The 12,283-nt window shown below is 40.8% G+C and overlaps 1 protein-coding gene across 6 annotated transcripts in view; it reads left to right on the top strand.

The window, feature by feature from the left end:
• The first annotated feature begins 4,387 nt into the window (after positions 1 to 4,387).
• LRFN2 (leucine rich repeat and fibronectin type III domain containing 2) overlaps positions 4,388 to 12,283 on the top strand; it is a 157,719-nt gene continuing 149,823 nt past the window's right edge. The window contains exons 1-3 of one of the 6 annotated variants that reach the window (XM_026844764.1): positions 4,388 to 4,495; positions 5,445 to 5,527; positions 5,805 to 5,884. The gene's annotated coding sequence lies outside the window, so the exon portion shown is untranslated. Of the gene's footprint in view, positions 4,496 to 5,222; positions 5,528 to 5,677; positions 5,885 to 12,283 lie in introns of those variants that run through there. The other 5 variants (XM_026844760.1, XM_026844759.1, XM_026844762.1 and 2 more) reach the window with 5 other exon arrangements.

Here is a 12,283-nt window from a genome sequence, read left to right as displayed (position 1 = left end):
CAAAAGATTCTGGCCTCCTGTGTACTTTTGTTAATTTAGATATAAAATTGTAACCATTCCTTTCCATGGCTGAGACATCAGGATGGTTCATAAACAGTTTAAGTAGCCAACCTTCTCCTAGAAATGAGCTCTTGTCCATTGTATGCTACAGTACCTGTCTTCTCATGTGATTAGTGTAAGACTAATTTCACAACATTAACCTTACAGGTTAAAAGCACTCAAACAATTTTCTCTCTCCCCCAGACATTTTTTTTAGGTGACAATTAGAAAGCAAACCAAGATCTGTATCATGTAACAGTGAATCCAACAAATGTTTCAGCTGGTGCAAATGTGGTATTATTAGTAGGGGAGTTGCTGAAGCAAGCCCCAGCCAGGGCAGTGGAAACCCTGACCTCCCTTACATTGCTCCTGTTGCTTGTGGAATTGCGATAGACATTCACAGTCTAAACAGCATCCTCTCCAAACAGGGACCCCCTGTTGCATAACATACCCACATATCCTCTTTCAGTAGCGAAAAATGTTAATATCCCTTATTCTATGTGGCAAGGGTCAAAATATAAAATGGAGACTTTTACCCACACTCTTCTTGTGACATGTCTTTATTGCACTGATTGCATGCAGAGCATCTGCTACCCCGCCTGGAATTCGGTGGCTGGGAGTGCTCTGTGCACAGAAAGAACCAAAGCCAGAGGTTGCAAACCCACCAGGAGGAGGTTCTGCTTTCTGACGGACAGGCGGCAGAGTACTGCTGCCTCCAGGTGTACTGTGAAAGCTAATGCTGTACTTTCCATCAGATTACAGGAACTGGGAAAGCATCGCCAAGGCAGGCTCTTTATTCCGATGAACGCTGTGCTGAAACAGATGGCCATTAAACAAGAAGTTTTGTTGTTTGTTTGTTGAGTAAATAGATTGCACCAGTCTCCGATAGCACTCTTTAGCCCTCAGTGGAACAAATCCACTTATCTGTGAGAAACTTCTGCTATTCCTCATTTTGAGTTTTCTGATCAGGAGATACCCAGCTATAATTCATAATTATCACTTTGGGCTTTTGAAAACATACCAGAATCTTCTGAGTAACAAAATGAGGTGCGGACTTTTCTTCCCAATGACAGCAATTAAAGATTGAACAGACTTATAAAGAGAGTGGGAAATGAATGCTCCAGCACTTGAAATCTTTAAATGAAGAGGCTGTCTCTATAAAAGATATTTTCCGTACGAGCCAAAAGTATGAAGATAGATGAAGGAACCACAGAGAGGAATTCTTTTACTGAAGTTATGCAGAAGGTCAAATGAGATGGCCATAATGATCCCTTCTGGTCTCAACCTATCAATCAAAGGGCATTAAATTTCACTCACTGAGCTGGACATGTGATTATGCAGCATAAAAGTATAAGGATTTCCCTGCTTGTAAAGGGAGAACCTGGAAAGAATAATAACCCTGGGATAAAAATATTATGCTGACCTTCTTTCAGAGCATCTACAAAGTTACAGTGGATCCTCTTAAGGTTAGTGTAAGTATCCTGGTTATTCCAGCTGAGATGAATGCTTAGAATTGAGTAGATTATGAATGCATACTTGATTCTATGAGCTGAAGCAACTGTTTCCTGGTGTTTGGAGAGCTTTCTATGTTCAGCTGCATGATAGACAATCAAAGATTGTTGTGGAGTTGTTGAAGTATTTTAAAGAAGTTAATCTTCATATTTCCTATGCAATATTGGTCTGTGCTTTTTATAACAGTGCATTGTAGAAGGGAGATTCTGTGCTGCCTTTGTCTCACCAATAGCCTCAAGAATACTTTTTCTTCCACTGTGCCGTGAGACACCTGTTCTCTGTTGGATCTCTGGGTCTAGAAATTTGAGAGTAGGATTTCCCCATGATAAGGTGCAGGAAATTGAAAGAAAGCATATTCAGTTTGTCTGTTGACTGCTTTTAAAAGTAGAGGGATATGTGGGTGGAAGATCTGAGAAAGATATTTTGTACTGGCATATACATGTGTAAACAACCATTCAATGATTTGTAAAGACCTGAGCTGAACAGAACCCAGGAAATACAGAATTTTTCCTCAAATCGCCAGTGTTTGAAATCTGTTGGGTTCAGCTCCTGATAACTGTTTTCATCAGTAGGGCCACAGACCAAATGTTTTTTAAACTGTCCTTCAATCAGTGTAATTGATTGGCAGCCATTGATTAAACAGTCATATGGACCAGTGCTGACTACTTCAGTTTGGAAGAGTGTGGGCAGGAAATGGGAGTTGCCAGTGCCTACATGTACATGTTAAACTGTATTGTCCATGGTATGGCAAAAGGCTTCATGTTGTCTGCTTGCTAGACTTGGAAAGGATAATATGTTTGTGGCAGGTAAAGTTGTCCTGGAGGCTGCAAAAGCATCTCAATTTCTTTGTGTCTCGCTCTGCAATCCTACTTCAAACTTTTGGGGGGTTTGAGTATTGTCCTTGGCACTGTATTTCAAAGAACATCCTCATTACAAAATTTCTGTGTCTTTTGGGTGGTTGCCACTGCATAAGGGAATGTGTACGAATGTGGTTGTGAGGCTTTATGAGATCTCTTCATATAGAAATTATACAGTCTGTTGGGGCACAGGAATTGCTGCATCACTGAAAGATTCAGCTGCTCAGCAACGCAGCAGTTTTAAAGGTTCAGTGAGCATGGAGTTAGTCACCTGTAGTCATGGTCTCTCATGTATTTTCTAGATCTAAATCAGGAACAGGACATTGAACCTTGACAGTTCTTTCCAGGTGAAAGTGTTGTGGACCTGTGAGATGATCACTACTTAGGCAGAGCAAGATTTCTCCTGTGGCTCTTCAGATGGTGATGGGATTTCCCTGGAGCTGGAAATAAGAACAGATATAGCTAAAGCAAACATGTTGGTTGACTGTGTACTAAGGCAGAACTGGAGAGAGGGGAGGCTTGAGCAAAAGACAAGAACAGAAGTGATAGCTCTCTCCTAGAATGACCAAGAAGGAAAGTGGCTGATTCATTGAGAAACTCCTTACTTGGGAGACAAGAAATATACAGCAAGGATGGTTACTAGAGAGAAGTTCTATGGGGAAAATGCCAGAGAACTCTGATTTAAGTTTAAAGGGCATCATGGAAAGCTAGAAAGCACACTAATCTAGCACAGTGGGAACCCACCACAACACAGCCTCATGAAAATCCTTTAAGGGAGATTTTTTGCCAGGGTTGTATCATCTTTGATTTTAACTTGGGAAATGGCACTGTCACAACTGTAGGTGGTGAAAGATTTTTGAAAGATTTTTGAAACACTAGTCCTAGAGTCTATTATTAATTCCTGATGTCATTAAGAGATGTCTTCTCTTTCTGCAATGTATTGACATCTATTTTACAAGGCACTGATGTGATTAGAGCTTCAATTTGATTTTCTAGCCTGCATGCTTGGTCCAGGATTCCCAGGAGCTATGTTTAAAGTTAGCTTCCTAAATTCATGTTTTAGCCATCTAGTAAATGAAGCAGTTTTTTTTAAGATTCTTAATGCCTAGTTTGGCAGTTACCAGCTTCTCAACTCTTTCTTTGACCAGGCCATTTACTTCAGTGGCTGGTAAAATTAGCAACTGTTCTAACTCTTGGCCTTCCTCCCAAGAAGCACTGTTCCACATAAAGCTGAGGAAAGCTGGATATGCTGCAAAATAGGCAACTGCTCTGTCCACAGTCCTTCCTCCTATGTTTTGCCACAGTGTAACTCCCTTATGTGCAACATCTGCAGTCTTCACCTTCGGGGTACAGAGTCACCTGGGAAAACAGCAGGCATAGATCAAGGAATGAGTCCAGTAACGGTAATGAATATGAAGTCTACAGCAGAAACTGTTTTCACGAGCTGCTCCAAAAAAAGTGGATATTGCACTATGCAGTCATTCACAAAAATATCTTCTAACTTTTCAATTCAATCTATTTTGACTTTCCAGAGGCCAAATTTGATACCTATATATTAGCTGAGTGACCTAATTCTTCTACCTCCGCTGGATCACATCTTAAAATACAGCTGTTGTTTTCACCAGGAGTAAGGAGTAAATGAGGAGAGTAACTAGGATAGTTTAGGCTATATAAAAATATGCCTTACTCTCCAGACTGAAATACTACAGCTCTTTCTGAACTTATACCCTTTTTTCACACTAGGGTGTTTACAAAGCATCAGACGATTTTATTCTTTAGATCTAGCGTGTCTTAAAAGAGGTGTACTTTGCACCAACTACAAAGGACCTCAGAATCAGACCTTACGTGTTTAATCTGGATCTGCAGAGGAGGAGTGTTCCCCTGATCATGCTTCAGTGCATTAACTAATCTTTAAAGAAGAGGGATTAAGGAGAAGCTTTGCCCATGAACAGGTTAGCCCTAGCTGTCTGGCCCTAGCTGCACAAATTAATTGGGATTCCTCAGAGGTGTGTCGTTCTGATCACGGTCCAGAGGCAGGATACTGGACTAGATGGACCATAGGTGTGAGCCAGGGCCACAATTTCCAGGTAAATTCCCACTGCAAAATTATACTTCTTTTTTTTTTTTTTCCCTTCCATGTACATTATAAATTGTTCTGTCTGTTGGTGTATTGATACTGGTGTGCGGTAGTTTGGATGAACTGGGGTTATGCCTACTCTTATTTAGTCAGTGCTCATCTTTCCCTGGGTCCGTCTAGGAGCCTGTTCAACCAAGAGAGGCAGAAGAAAATGTGGGTGTCTCTGTCTGAAGGGCTGGAGAGAGGAACCCACCAGCAAATAGGAAAGGCTGATCAATCCTCTTGAGTTCTTTTAATTCATTTTTTATTTAGACTTTCCAATACTCATCAGTAGGAAGGGAGACCTAGTTCTCACCATCAGCATTAGAAATAATAATATTTAACACAGAAAACCTTTGTACATGCTCTTCTCTTTGTCATTTAAGTTACTAAAATATAGCAAGGGAATATTTTCTAGTATTAAGTAGCATGAATGGAGCTGTCTGTTATTGTATTTATCAATCTCTCCCTATATAGATACAGATATATATGACTTCCACTACATCTCAGGCATCAGCACCACCTGAGAGCTCTTTGCAGCTGCAGCTTGTGCATTTTGCAGTAAAATTTCTCTCCCCTTTTCCCTCAGATTCCCCCGCCCCCAGAGAACGACACGCTTTCCACTGACAAATGTTGAGTGTAGCTCCTGAGGATTTAGCATGTCAGGCTGTGTCTACACAGCTTAGGTTTCTATTATTACGCAATGGCTTAGAAGGCAGTGCTTTGCCACATAATTACAGAGCCAATCTGTATTACGACCAGGAGTTTGGATGCTTCTTTCTGTACCAACTATTTACCTCCCACCCACTCAAGCCTTCTCCTTGGCACTCTTACTTGTTTAATAGCTTCTTTTCGTACCCTTCTTTCATCTGGTTTCTGATTTTCTTCCCTTTCCTATGCTACATGTTTCTTTATTTCAGGAGTGAGGGGTCTGAACAAGTCGTGCCTGCACGGATTCCTATGCAGCACAAAGCATTTGCTGTATGTTGCATCGTCAGAAGAGGTAAGAAGAAATTCCTGAAGCTGCCTGCTAGTTCTCTCGGGTTTTTCTCTCTCTCTCTCTTTTTTTTTTTTTTTTTTTTTTTTTTTTTTTTTTTTTTTTCCCTTCCTTTTTTCCTTTCTCTTTTTTGTGCTTTGGATATTACTGAAAAAGGAGTCTCAGGGATTCCCACACTTGGACTTTACTGAATCAGGCTGCATCTGACAAACAATCTAGTCTGCATTTTGGTTTGCTAGAGATCAACCAGGATTTTTCTGATTGTATCTTCTTTTGAAAAAAGGATGCATGGCATAGAAGGAAGGTCTAAGTGGTTGTCTGAGACTATTTTACCAAACTTGGGATAAATGTTACTTCTCAAAGGTAAGTGCAAGGGTTTTTTCATATGTATATATAAATTATATAGCTATGATATAAACTATATATAGATATGTACTCAAAACATTTATACACAGTCACCTCTGATGGCAAAAATATCTTCTGATGTGCATTTTAAAAGCATCAGAGAAATGTATAACTTTATCATCTTTTTCATTATAGCCTAGATAAGATTATTCGTGTAGAGAAATGAATCTCAGTTTGGTTTCTGCTTCTCTCATCACAAAAAGGCAGTTCAAAAAGAATATTTATATTTTTAAGTGTCAATAGGATTTTTATTTTTTTTATGGCAGTTTTGAAACAGTGATGGAAAGAGGTTTGAAAGAAAGGATAATAGTTTGGTTTCTAATACAGGAAAAATTGAGAGATTGAGTAAAGCTGTGAAAGTGATTTCATCTTTCTGAAGGAATTAGTAAATCCTGCAAAGCTAAGGAAGAACTTTACTGAACAGATCAACTCTGCTGTATATAAAACCACACAATAAAAGAGTGAGGACCTTGGCAAATGTCATGTGAAGAAACGGAAGGCATAGGAACAGCTAGAGAAGGAAAGGGAGTGAGGGCTGTGGAGGGGCAGTGGCCGTCCACTTCAGTGTCTCCTGTCACAGAGGTTGGTGTTCTTGGTAAGGTGATGCCATCAATGATGGACATCCAGAACTGGCAAGGTGGGCATGAGGGGAATGGGGTACACAAACAGGTATATGCTATGTCATGTCTGTCTGACGTCATCAGACATATACGATCTCTGTAAGACTAAGTATACTGAGAATTTGGGTGGGGGGGAAGCATCTAAACGGTAGCACAGGACAAGATGTAGCAAAATGGATACTGAGTCTCTCCCAGACTTGCATGGACACGTGTACACTTTCGCATCAAAAAACAAGTGCATGATTGAATAAAACAACTAAAGGGGAGAGCAGAATTCAGTGATTAAGTCAACAAGTCCCAGTATGATGGATTAATAAACTGGAAATGTAAAGTATTCAGTTGTGGTAATGTATGCAAGGAAAGGTTCTTAAACTGAGTAACTCCTTCTTACCCAAAGGAGACAAATAGTATTGATTTAAAGAAAGAATAATTTTTTTTTTTACCAGGGCTGATCTAGTCTTTTGGGGGCACTGCATGGAGATATTGAGTAGACTTTATTTTACCTACCCCATCTTTGGGTTTTATAGGACAGAATAAGTCTTCTGAGGAGAAGACAGGCTTTGAAAGGCAAACAGTAAACATCACTTAAGTTTATAAAGTCATAGTTAATTATATTGACACCTCTTAACTTTATTATACAATGGTCACCAGGGATAACTCCATCAGACACCACAGAATTGTCACTGGTATTTTCTATTACGCAGGAAATAGGAGATATTGCCATGCAGGGTATCAGTTTTCTGTTGGACCTTGCTGTGCACAGAGGATGTACTGAGGCAAATTTGAGCTTGTGGTAAGAAGGAAGAGAGACAGATGATTACTTTTACTCTTGCCATGTTTCAGGCTGGTTACAGGTTCAGTGTTTACAATTTGCCCTGGGTTGGTGGTTAGTTTGCATTGCCTACAGATCACCACTTGAGCACAACAGAGTCCTTGTTGTGTGCTCTCATAGCTGCCTTGTTGCAGCAGCAGGAAATAGAGCTTCAGACCTTCCCTGAAACTGCTCCTAATTCTCAGGGAGATAGGGGATGCAATAAAAAATAAACTACAATGCAAAGAGACAGGAAGAAAAAATTCATTATGCTCAACTAAGCCTTTTTAACCTATGAATCCTAGCAAAGATTTGTATCACCTCTAAGATCAGAGACAGTGTCTGTTCTGCTCTCCCCAGCACAGCTCTGTTTTCTTTAGGGTGACTCTGGGCCCTCTGTCACCTGGTATCTGGCTGTGCTAGGTGCTGGCATGCAGGTAAGCAGGCAGACCTGGATGCACCGTGCAGGGTGAGAAATGTGACTATTTCTCAAAGCCACCATTTCTGCTGCCCTCTCTGCCCCATGCCGCTCTTCACAGCGTTAACATTTCTTGTTTAAATTTACATTTGGAACATATCTGATATTTTTTCCCCATGGGAAGTACAAATGGCACATGTAGCCTTGCTCCACAGCCTCTGCTCTACCTGCTGCTCAGGTGGACCTGAGCTGACAGCTCCCTGGCAATCCCCGTCAAAGTGCTCCTGCTCCTCTTTGCAGAGGACTCTGGCCACTGACTGAACCTTGCAATGTAATGTTGTTAGACCCAGCTAAATACTTTTTTAATTATTTTTTTTGTCCTTGTGAGGAAAAAAAAAAAAAAAAAGAAAAAGATGAAAAGCTGATTCAAAATTATCAAGGTTTAATGGGTAGTAAGCAGGAATATACTTCAGGTGACTTAGAGTGAATCTAACCACCTGATGAGAGGTTGCAAACTGATAACCCTTGATGCATTTGCTATCCACCCCCACAGAGCGTAGGGAGAGAGTGATGACAGTGCTTGTTCACCCCCAAACCCCTTTTTTGCATTGTTAATGCATTTCAGCCTTGACCTAACAAAGATCACCTGTAGGAGAAAAAGGGTAGTCTGTTCCAAGTGTGTAACTTAGTCTTTTTTCTGGCCTGAGTGCTCAGCCTTACTTTCTTTGGGTTTGTCGTAGTGTGTTATCACATGTTTGTTTTTGTGGAGAGAGTAACAGTTCACTAGGTGCTGGACTGAAAAGCAGTAACACTACTTATGAAAGACAGAAGACATCTGTGGCTCCTTCAAGCCAGTCCTGATGACTGTGGAGTCCATTGCCCAACACCAAATCGGCCATGGCTCTATCCCTTATGTCTCCTCTTTGCCTTAACTCTGTAGGCTTCGATTATTGTGACTAAGGATATGACCAAGGTGCTGGGATTTACTCTATCAGTGTCCAGAGGCTGCATGTGCTTGCAGGGTGCTGAACAGCTTCCAGTCATCAGCTGAAACTTGTAAGAAAAGACAAGGCTTCATCCAAGTATGCTGGAATAATAATAAAATGCACAAATCGCCCAAGTGTGATGCAGCGCTTCAGTGAAGGGCCAGCTGTCACTCTCCTCCCAGCCCACCTCAACCCAGGATGCACAGGAGGGAGGGAAGCTCATAAGCAGTAATTCTGTTTCTAGGAACTCAAATTACCTTCTGTGTGGGTGGCTGCCAAACCTTGACATGAAATTAACAGATGTAAACATGTCATTAAAAGTCCCACAGTGATGCCACATGGAAAACGGGGGAAAGGACATGTCATTTAGAAGTATTTCTGCTTCCCTAGGAGCAGCAGTTGTCTCCATACTTCAGAATATTTGCATGACAGTGCTTTCAAATTTTCTTTCTTCCTGTCATTTGCTCTGTCCTGTCCATGATTGAGGTCTCTGATGACATCCTCACCTTCACAGGAAAACATTTGTGACAAAATCCAGATGCCAACTTTGGCATAAGAAATGCGCAGTAGCAGCAAAAGTCAGAAAATATATTTTCAGTAAAAAAAATTGCTGATTTGAAAACATAGGAGAAAAGAGATGTGCTGTCAGGGTATGGTCCTATGCAGAATCCCTATTGACCTACATAGAAGACAGAGCTGAGTGGTATTTTTTCAGTGATAGATGTACTTGTTTTTTTCAGGAAAATATAGATTTATCAGAATGAAACATGATTCAGAAATGGTCATTTTTATGAATTTCCTGACTGAAAAAAATGTAGGGAGAAAATTGACAGAACACACCATCTTACCTTTTTCTGGAAGATAAATTTTATTTTTTCTTTCCAGTTCGTGCATTTTGTATGAAAACTGAAAATAATTCATATGAAACTTGATCGTAAAAGGAGCTATGCTCAAATCCCATTTTGCTAAATGACAAGCAAATCTGTCAGTTGAACTGGAACTAAACACTTCTAGCTCATTAGAAGACTTGCATACTTTCTATCTCAGTTTGGGCCGAGGAAATTGTAACCACTTTGGTTTCAATTCATGGGACCAGAATACTTCTGTCTGCTAAACCCTACCTGGAAGTCAGTTTACTTTGCCAAGTGGGATTATTCTAGGAGCATCTTGCCAACAAATGTTGTGAGATATCAAGGCCTCTGAGTGTCTGCTCTTGAAATCATTCTTCCAGCTATGGAAAACTTACTTGCTGAGAGGATATGCCAGCTAAATAAAAGCAGACATGAGAGGATGGCTGCAGCCATAGCTTGAGCGGTACAATGGAGCATTTAGGAGGCTTCATGATAATCGCTCCTCAGGAAAGAACTGGTCTCTAATCCTCCGGCAGATCTGCTATCATTGTGTTATGGAAAGAGGTGAGATAAGGAGAGGGCCCTGGAATAGCAGTAAATCCAGGGTCCTGGATCCTGGTTGGTTGGAAGGTGACAGGTAGGGCTGGTGCATCCCAGTGCATAACAACATAGGTTCTGAGCAGAAAATCCAGCAGAAAGCTGGATTAAGGATAAAATCAACAGAAAGTACATGATGGCTGAAAGCACCTTGTCCATTTTAATAGAGCTAATGTTACACTGAAACCCCCTGGAAAACATGTACAGCACTGGTGCAGAAAATTATCAGTGTAACTCTTTCACTGAAGCCAGAGGAGGTAGGTCAGGGCTGAGCATAAATCTTGATGTGCAGGACTGAGATAAATTGCTTCAACTGTCCAGTTAAGAATATAGAGTTTGAGTTGACTTAGTTGGGCAAAGGACAGACTTTGGAAGACCTCGATATGATCAAGCCACATAGATTGTGGGGATCAGACAGGTGGGATATTGGTAGAAATATGCACACTGGTGAGGAAGTAAGGAATTTTTCCTCTCCTGCCTGTAGAGTTGCAATTTCTGTTGGCAGGCAGAGAAGCAAGGGAGCTCAAAATGGCACCAGGTGCAGAGAGTCCTTAACCATTCTCTCATCATGTCTAAGCTCCTCAGAAAAGCTTCAGTATACATGCCAGTCAGATTGAATAATCTTTCTTTTGTTACAGCCTAAAGATGAAAATTAAGAACAGGAAAGGAACACATGCTGCATCCTCTGTTGCAGTGTCAGGATGGGTGGGTTGTGATATCAGCGAAAGGGCAGGACCTGTACGTGTGCTCGAAAGCAAAAACTGACGGTACGAGAATTTATATCAGAACCCTCTGTTAACAGCCTTAGACTGATGTATCTGCCCTTTCAGTACAGAATGAAAACAATGAGCAGTCAAATGGCGAAAGGAAAAGTCGAGAGGAAAAAAAATGCCTGTTATGGCTCACTCTGCAGTCCCTGTCTGGTTTGAAAGAAGCCAACAATAAAGGTCTGTCTCCTCAGAGATAAAAATCAAAACCTTCCCAATCATTTCAGTAATCATTTGATCTTGTTCCCTTTGTGAATATTCCTGTGACTAAATAAATACATCTAATGCTCAGAAAGCTCTGCATAGGTTGTTTGTGAAACAAGTGTACTAAACTAAAAAAGGCCAAACTGCATTGATAGAACATAACTTATCTGGGCTAAGAGCATTTTCTTGGTTCCCTAAACTGATGGCTACTTGGCATTTTATATGAATTCTCTCATCTGTAGGTGAATATTATCACTGCTGCTGGCATATGTTTACTGTATATTGTATATTGGTTTTTAAATAAGGGTACAACATTGATTACTTGCTCTCCAAATTACTGACTGCGCTTTCTCCCTTTGACTAGTGTGATATGCAAATGTCCACAACTTACCTCCTCTGGAAATGTTCAGTAAAAAAAAGTATTAGGTCCCAGAAACTTTCATGGAGGAGAAAATCAAGGGGATTTTTCGTAGGCTGCCTATAGTCAAAATATCTTGTAGTTATCCCTGAAAAATCTCAATTTGCTTGACAAATACCACTGTGATGTATGTATTTTCTGATCCATTTTCACATGACTAAGTAGCACACCAAACCATGAATGCTTCCGTTGGCACCCATTTTGCAAGGACAGTGTGACCTTTCCTTATCACCACAGCTACATCTTCTGTTTGCAGCTTCCCAGGTGAATTTTGACAGTGATATCATCTTGAGTTGAGGGGAAGGTTATTGAGAAGCTTCACAATTACATGGTGTGGACAGGAGTCCACAGAGAGTGAGCTTTCCCCTGTCCATGGTTTCGCAGCACCCTACCCTGACTGGACCTGATGGTCCTCCAACTGGTGGGAGAAGTTTCAGGTGCCTCAATGAATGACATTTTCTTTCAGATCCAGGGGTGGGTGACAGCAGTTTCATCTAAACTGGAGACAACTGACCTTACTGTCAGAGGGTCAGAGCAGAGGAGCTGAAGAGCAGCCTGATGGATATTTATGAGAGTGAATGCACTGAAGGCAAAGAGGGCCACATTTGGAGAAAGATTGGAAAAATTTTGGTAGGACAAAAGAGAAAAGAGAAAGAAGAATCAGTGGTGGTACAGCTAAGTTGTT

This window comes from Athene cunicularia (assembly GCF_003259725.1).
Source record: "Athene cunicularia isolate RWA chromosome 3 unlocalized genomic scaffold, athCun1 chr3_part1, whole genome shotgun sequence".
Lineage (NCBI taxonomy): Eukaryota > Metazoa > Chordata > Aves > Strigiformes > Strigidae > Athene > Athene cunicularia.
This window is presented reverse-complemented; position numbering and strand designations above follow the sequence as displayed.